The sequence below is a fragment of the Magnolia sinica genome, chromosome 4 (genome assembly GCF_029962835.1).
Source record: "Magnolia sinica isolate HGM2019 chromosome 4, MsV1, whole genome shotgun sequence".
NCBI lineage: Eukaryota > Viridiplantae > Streptophyta > Magnoliopsida > Magnoliales > Magnoliaceae > Magnolia > Magnolia sinica.
In genome coordinates, this window is record NC_080576.1 from 97,562,313 (window position 1) to 97,571,691 (window position 9,379).

General features: G+C 39.1%; 1 protein-coding gene across 1 annotated transcript in view; it reads right to left on the bottom strand.

Annotated features, from left to right (window-relative positions):
- LOC131243455 (uncharacterized) overlaps positions 1-9,379 on the bottom strand; it is a 121,758-nt gene that overhangs the window by 95,901 nt on the left and 16,478 nt on the right. The gene's annotated exons all lie outside the window — the stretch shown is intronic.

The window sequence follows — 9,379 nt, forward strand, 5'->3', positions numbered from 1 at the left end:
ACAGTTTCAATTGGTGAGAAGGTCCGGTGCTCATTACCGTACGAAATAGAAGGAATAAGAGAGAGAGTCGAGGAGTGGGTTGGTTCGGGTGGTGACATGCGAAATGATGCTGTAATTCTTTTTTTCTTTTTTTTTAAAGATGTGGTGGGTCCCACTAATAATGCTATAAATCCTCCATTCATCATCTTCGCCTAGCCATGAGAGGACATGAGGCCAAAAATGAAGCTAATCCAAAACTCAAGTGGGCCACACAAAAAAGGTGAGGTTGCTTCCTCTCTCTCTCTCTCTCTCTCTCTCTCTCTCTCTCTCTCTCTCTATATATATATATATATATAAACTGAGTTGTTACAGATTAAGACTAATTTAAAATTCTTTACCTAATATATATAATTTACGAATTTAAACTACTTACACAAATTAACACTAAGGCTTTCAAGCCAAAGTGGGTCCAATCATATAAATTACAGAGATATGTCAATTAAACAACTAGTCTATATAATAGATAGTGAACTTGTGTGTGCTTACAAGTTAAGTGCCTGACATACAACTTCATTTAAACATTCATATGATTAATCTAATCAAACACATGAGCATGAATTAAATTTGTAAACATCCATAATCACAAAACAAGCATGTATAGTAGTTCGGTTTCTCTACTCCACTCCCGACACTCACCTCGAGTGTACTAGTATTCACTATCGGATGTTTTAAATTTGGTTCACCTCTAACCTTTACATGGTTTTTCCTAAGCTAACTATTGACCTACATATGTACTCCGTATTGAAGGCACATGTTTTCATCCGTGTTGGTGGTCCTGTAATATACTCTAGTTGGTTTTTTATCGGTTTACCAAAAACCAATAGCGGTCCTAATCCGATTACCTATGTGCACTCTCGTCGGAGGTTGCCATGGAGACTAACATGTAAGCACCCATGCTCGGTAGAACACGTACGCACCCATGACAATGAATTTAGCCACACACAAGAACCTAAGTCCCACACAAGAACCTATCAAGTTTGGGTCACCAAATTTTATACTCAATCTTACATAAAGAAAAGAGTGTATGGACTCATACTTGAAAACTTACTTGTCAAATTGAGTCATGTTATAGCACGTTACTTGGGTTATTTGACCGATGCTCTCTCGTGCTTCAATAACCTCTCCTTATACTCTCCCGATCGATGACATTGATGCTTCAACTTTTATAATCGTTCGCCTTACATGTGACATGTCAATGAGGTGACCAAGGCAACATAGTGGTGGAATCTCTTACGACTAATTGATAGTTGATTTCCTATGAGAATTCACCTAGATGTATGTTCCAGAGGGTTTAGATAATGATTATGCTCATAAGCTTGAGGCTAATCTCCATAATAAGGTGGAGATCAAGATCATTTTCTCATTGGAGGTTGAAATTCTCATTAAAGTGTTAAAGCTCATGAAGATGATTTGAATATCATGGGTTTAGAGGTTTATGATGAGGGATATGTGTGAATATTTTCATAAGCTTATATTGCACCCAAAACTCATACAAATGCCTAATAACCAAATGCAATTTTATAAGAAAACGATTTGTAACAGCTAGTTAATGGCTCTGTCGATAGGATTGAAGGTCCTTTGATAAGATCGTACTGTCCATCGGTTTCATTGAGAAAATTTAGAAATTTATTTGTTTGGTTACTTAACTGTTTCTTTGATCGGATCGAGTAGGTCTTTCGATGTCATCGAGACCCATCGACAGACTGTCGATGTGATCGGGGACTACTTGAAAACTATTGTTTTGGACATATATGATTACAACAGCTTTGCACCTCCTCTGGCCTCACTTATCATATTTCAATTTGGCTCATAAGGGTAAGGGATAATCAATTAAGGTTTACTTATCAATGTTGGGATTATCTAAAAGTTAAAAGTTGTTATGAGTCTAAGGTTAGGGTCACCAATACACATCATGTACTTGTTCTTCACTCATTTATGCTCTATGTCCTCTTATATATTTGGTCTTCAATTTCAAATGGCTTAACCGACTACATGACACATGTACTTATATGATTGACAAATAAAGTACACAAATCAGTGCAATAACATATTGTACATCCACAATGTGTATAATTAAATAGGCCAAAATATCGTGAACATGTTGTTGCGAGTAGAATAAATCCGATTAAAGATGGGCATCAGAAGCATGAGAGCCATTTCGAGTGCTTAATCAGATGAGTGGTATTTTGTGCATTTTATTCGTTGACTAATACACTATGAGTGTCCCTTTTCTGTTGGGGATTTTATCGGGTGACTTACAATATAGACACGATTTCTTATACTTTTGTTGACTGATTAGCCATAAGGGGCTTAGATGACAACTAGATGCTCATCCTCGATCCTATAGTTTAGGTCATGTGTTCATGCGTTTGATTTGGATTAGCCTATGTGAATGTTGAGTGTATTATCATGGTTACATCTTTTATTTACATACCTTGATAATATCTATGACCCTTATGTGTGTATGATTGTCTTGTTATGATTTTGTACTTTGTTATTATGCCGTATGCATAATATTGGGAGTACTTTTTCAATATGTAGGCCTCTGCTGCATTATATTGACATATAAAGGTAGCTTACGAGTAGGGCGTGGCGTTGGGGAGCACGATATGGAGTGTATGGTCCAGTTGAGAGTAATGGAACTCTCTTCTTTTTTCTTTTCGTCGCCTTACACTCTCTCATACGTTGGACATTGCGTTGTATATCCCCGGGTATGTGATTTGACGTTTTACTTGTTGGATGATGACTTAGACTATTTTGGTATGGTTATAACTATACCCACATTTTGTTTACCGTTGTGTTATCGAATGCAATTGATCCTATTATGAATTTTGAGCCAACTGTTAATTGAACTATGTAAACACATGGGGATTATGCCCCCACGTACGCCTACAAACTTGGGTTTGGGTTGCTATACTTGGGTAGCAGGTTCTGGGTCGTTACGTAGCAAGCCCCAACCTAACCCATTACCACCCTACTCAATGTGTATGTGTGGTGTTCTAGGTGAGCCATGTGAAAATCCCCCCCCCCCATCTAGCACACGTGTATGTTTGCACTAGTCTAATAGTATTTTTCTTTCGCGATTTGCTCATTACCTCCACATCCACAGACATTCAATTATGGGACTAGTTAGATTTTGTGAGAGCATATTGTGTTTCGAATACTTATAGTGTCTTATCCATGCCAGCCCATTTATTTTACCAACTCATTTTAGGACAAGAGCCCTGAAGTAAAGAATATCCAAAGCTCGAGTGGACACCATTATATGAAATAAGGAGATAATGACGTCCATCATTATTGAACCCTTCTTAGGGCCACGATAATGATTATTTGTTGTCCAACCTCTTTCTAAGGCCACACGAATACGGATGAAAGGAAAACACAAATATGAAAAGAAAACACAAATATATTAACCCAAAACTTTAGAGCCCTCTGGGAAGTTTCCAATGATAGGTGTTAAATCCCACTATTTTATGTGGTGTGTACCACTTGACTTTTGATATATGCTTAAATTTTGAAATCATGCCCTAAAATGAGAAGGAAAAATGGATGGACCGTGTCGATAAGAGGCAAACATGAAGGTGGCCTCACTGAGTTTACTCCGATCTACTATGCTAGCAATCTAGTTAGTTATAAATTGCTACCAACTCATAGCACACTGAGTAAACTCTCTACGGCCCGCCATGATGTATGTGTCTTATACACAATGTCCATCTATTTTTCATAGTCATTTTAAAGTATGAACTCAAAATTGAAACACAGACAAAACTCCCGTAGGCGATACCACACTAAATGGTGGGAATTTAAAACTAACCATTGCAAGCTTCTTAGAGCTATAAAAGTTTGGGATTAAAGTAATTCTTGTGTTTTACTTTCATTCATGTCTACTTGATCTCATGGACAAGTTGGATGGCTAAGAAACACCACCGTGGGCCCTTTAAAGGTTTCAAATGACACCATTATCCCAACTGCTTGGTGTGGTGTGGTCTACTTTGAGCTTTGGAAATGCTTCGAGTTTGTCACACGCCATGAGATGATCGACGGACCTAGTCGATAAGACACATACATCCACGGTGGGCCTCAAGTGGTATAGCGTATTGAGTTACTTAGGACGCAATCGGATGCGGATTGCGTCCTACCCGGAGAGCCTCTAGATGGGAATGGGCAGGAGCTTTGAGTGGCCACCGTGATGTATGGGTCTCACCACACCGTCTATCCATTTTTTTATATCATTTTGGGTACAAATTTAAAAATGAGGTAAATCGAAGGCTCAAGTGGACCACCTCACAGGAAGCAATGTTGATAATGATTCTCACCGTTGAAACTTTTCTAAGGATTACCGTGATGTTTATTTGCCATCCAACCTATTTATAAAGTTACGTAGACATCGGGTGACTTACAATATAGACACGATTTCTTATACTTTTGTTGACTGATTAGCCATAAGGGGCTTAGATGACAACTAGATGCTCATCCTCGATCCTATAGTTTAGGTCATGTGTTCATGCGTTTGATTTGGATTAGCCTATGTGAATGTTGAGTGTATTATCATGGTTACATCTTTTATTTACATACCTTGATAATATCTATGACCCTTATGTGTGTATGATTGTCTTGTTATGATTTTGTACTTTGTTATTATGCCGTATGCATAATATTGGGAGTACTTTTTCAATATGTAGGCCTCTGCTGCATTATATTGACATATAAAGGTAGCTTACGAGTAGGTTCATGCTAAGACCCGAGTACTAACTTTATTTTCCTTAGAAGTTATTTGTGGGTTAATTAGTGCTAAACTCGATTGCTTGTGAAATTAGCATCAATCACTTTAGAAGCATTGGATCGGACCTAGACCGCGCGTCGAAAGTACGATAGCGATGATCTTACATTATGGTCACCATGTTGGACTTGACCGTCACCTAAAATCAAGTCCAGACGATGTCCTGGGTCGATTTGATTGAGTCCGAAGTGAAGAGTGTGAGAACGGTGAGAAATTAAATATGATTTTATGAAATTGAGTCGTGTCGCTGACGACGATTTTAAGCAATTTGACCGTTGGATTCTGAACCAATTTCACCATCGGATCAAGGAAGATGGCCTAGGCATGTCATAGTGCTTGTGGACTGATCGAGTTTCGGTGACCGTTGAATTGAGAGTGGTCCGCAACGGCTGATCTGAAGATCCGGACGAACTTAGCCTGACCTAGATCCATGGTCAATGAGCTTAAGTCCGACCGCACGTGGAGAAAGGACCACCGGAAGTGTTCCGTTGGATCGAGAGAGGCCTGATTTGGTTATAACCTAAGTATACCTTGGCCCTGGGGCTATTTTCATCAATGTTAGGCCTATATAAAGACCTTAAAACCTTCACTCTCTTTTCCATACGAATTTCCTAACCTTAACTAGGAAAAGAGAGAGAGAATGTGAGAGAGAAGTTGGTGAATCATCTTAAGATTCTTTCCTGCTACTCTACATCCTTAAACCATCACTTCTGAATCATTGTTCCGGCGATTCTAAGTTCCTTCTTGGGTAAGTTAATCTAACCCTAATCTGTTTTAGAGCTTAGACTTGTCTAAGTGTTGATGTAGCTCATTTCTATTCATGCCTTAGGTTATCTAGTTGCCGTTGACGAAGACTTATCGTCTGAATCAGATCTGTGTGTTTTTTCTGGTTTAAGGTGTGGACTATATTCGTATAGGTTATGGTTTTCAAGGCTTTCAATGTCAGATAATGATTTATTATTATTGTGGGTGTAATTTCACATGCCAAATGCTATGTTTATATTGCATTCCTGATATATATGTCTTGTGTTGAGATTTGTGTATTCCTTGTGTATGTAGAAAGTATCGTATACGTATAAAATATGAACATGTGCTTGCTATGATTAACTGTCATGTATTTATGCTAGTTGTATGTGTGTCAACTCCTTAGCAAAAGGAATTGTCCAAATGCGTGTATTTCAACATGAGTCATGTATGTTGAACTATGTATTCTAAGTGTTTGTAGAAATGTCTGAATGGTCTAAAGTGTATCATATTATCCTATTTGCGGGCATTGAGAAGTGATTCTCAACTCTCCTATTGGTGTGTATGATCTCCTACATGCAAGTTACATTCTTTGTGGTTCAACTTCCAGTATTACTTATGTGTAAATTCATGTTAAGTTGATATTCTTCAAATGCTCACATACTACATGACTTGAATTGTTGTTCCATTTCTGTTCTAAATTGTATATGCATATCTGTTATGATGGAATATATTTGGGACTATGGAATAGTCCAGGAAATCGGTAATCGGCCTTGAGTTCGTGGCAGAGGTTGCTTTCACCGAGAAGGACGTGATTAAACGAACCCGAGTCGTATTAGAGTTGTCGGCAGTGGTTTGGCCACACAGAGTGTTTGCGCACTCTATGTCATTCAACCCAACATGCGCTCGTGCTAGTCGAGTTCGTCAAGTAACCCGATTGCCCGATGTATGTTCACCATGTATGGATACTATTGTTTGAATCTAGGGTACCAAACTTACCAGTGTAAATCTCGTTAACCTTGTACCTTGATCCGCTAAGACTCATGAGCCGGATATGGTGGTATGAGACACCGTGGTCGAGCTGTCGGCCTACGCTGGGGTGACGAGCCTCCCGTAGTGACCAGTGAGCACACCGGACTCGTGAGCCGATTATGGTGGTATGAGACACTATATTTGTCTGTCGGCCAACATTGATTGGTGACAAGCCCTTTGTAGTGACATCGAGCATACCTTGATACCGCATTAAGGCGATGAGCCTTAGAATAATAACGAAGGTATGATAGGCGACATTGATTGATGACGAGACCTTTCAGCGACCTTGAACCATATGATCGTATGAGATGGCCTAGGATTGACGACCCTAGAATGGATCACTATGTGAAATTTGATATGAGGAAAGTACCTTAGCTTCCCAATCTGCCGTATGAAAATGACTAATAATAACTTGGTAATCATGTTCATGAACCGCATTGCATGTGCGTAGAAGTTGGTGCGAGGTTGTCATGCGTAACGTAAGATGAAGACGTTGAGGGAGTGCAGGCAAGGGCATGCATCATTTATACATACATCCTTACATTAACAAGAGTACTTTAGACTTGTTTAATTATATTACCTTATCATTACTGCTTGATTGATTTGATATCATGTTAACTTTTACTGTATGGTTCCACTGAGTTGATCACTCACTCCCACGTTCTAGGACGGTGTTTCAACACCAACCGGACTCTTTATATGTAGATGATGGCGCGACCCCTAAGGCAAAGCAGGATTATGAGGATGATAAGGATGCATTTTCTTTCATACAGTTCTTAGGCGGGTTCATATGAGCTATGTCCTAATATGCGGGGATTCTAGGTTTTCATTGTAATTGTACTAGATGATGTCATTTGATACTTGTATTTTTGAAAGCAACACTTGTTATTATGACCTGGCATGAATACGTATTTCAAGAACTTGCACATGTACACATATATTTCTTTAAGTCTTCCGCTTGCGTCTTTCACTTATCCCTGGATTATGTTTGCAATTTGGTTTAATCTATTCCATGTTTTTTGTACTTTGTTATTATGCCGTATGCATAATATTGGGAGTACTTTTTCAATATGTAGGCCTCTGCTGCATTATATTGACATATAAAGGTAGCTTACGAGTAGGGCGTGGCGTTGGGGAGCACGATATGGAGTGTATGGTCCAGTTGAGAGTAATGGAACTCTCTTCTTTTTTCTTTTCGTCGCCTTACACTCTCTCATACGTTGGACATTGCGTTGTATATCCCCGGGTATGTGATTTGACGTTTTACTTGTTGGATGATGACTTAGACTATTTTTGGTATGGTTATAACTATACCCACATTTTGTTTACCGTTGTGTTATCGAATGCAATTGATCCTATTATGAATTTTGAGCCAACTGTTAATTGAACTATGTAAACACATGGGGATTATGCCCCCACGTACGCCTACAAACTTGGGTTTGGGTTGCTATACTTGGGTAGCAGGTTCTGGGTCGTTACGTAGCAAGCCCCAACCTAACCCATTACCACCCTACTCAATGTGTATGTGTGGTGTTCTAGGTGAGCCATGTGAAAATTCCCCCCCATCTAGCACACGTGTATGTTTGCACTAGTCTAATAGTATTTTTCTTTCGCGATTTGCTCATTACCTCCACATCCACAGACATTCAATTATGGGACTAGTTAGATTTTGTGAGAGCATATTGTGTTTCGAATACTTATAGTGTCTTATCCATGCCAGCCCATTTATTTTACCAACTCATTTTAGGACAAGAGCCCTGAAGTAAAGAATATCCAAAGCTCGAGTGGACACCATTATATGAAATAAGGAGATAATGACGTCCATCATTATTGAACCCTTCTTAGGGCCACGATAATGATTATTTGTTGTCCAACCTCTTTCTAAGGCCACACGAATACGGATGAAAGGAAAACACAAATATGAAAAGAAAACACAAATATATTAACCCAAAACTTTAGAGCCCTCTGGGAAGTTTCCAATGATAGGTGTTAAATCCCACTATTTTATGTGGTGTGTACCACTTGACTTTTGATATATGCTTAAATTTTGAAATCATGCCCTAAAATGAGAAGGAAAAATGGATGGACCGTGTCGATAAGAGGCAAACATGAAGGTGGCCTCACCGAGTTTACTCCGATCTACTATGCTAGCAATCTAGTTAGTTATAAATTGCTACCAACTCATAGCACACTGAGTAAACTCTCTACGGCCCGCCATGATGTATGTGTCTTATACACAATGTCCATCTATTTTTCATAGTCATTTTAAAGTATGAACTCAAAATTGAAACACAGACAAAACTCCCGTAGGCGATACCACACTAAATGGTGGGAATTTAAAACTAACCATTGCAAGCTTCTTAGAGCTATAAAAGTTTGGGATTAAAGTAATTCTTGTGTTTTACTTTCATTCATGTCTACTTGATCTCATGGACAAGTTGGATGGCTAAGAAACACCACCGTGGGCCCTTTAAAATGCTTCAAGTTTGTCACACGCCATGAGATGATCGACGGACCTAGTCGATAAGACACATACATCCACGGTGGGCCTCAAGTGGTATAGCGTATTGAGTTACTTAGGACGCAATCGGATGCGGATTGCGTCCTACCCGGAGAGCCTCTAGATGGGAATGGGCAGGAGCTTTGAGTGGCCACCGTGATGTATGGGTCTCACCACACCGTCTATCCATTTTTTTATATCATTTTGGGTACAAATTTAAAAATGAGGTAAATCGAAGGCTCAAGTGGACCACCTCACGGGAAGCAATGTTGATAATGATTCTC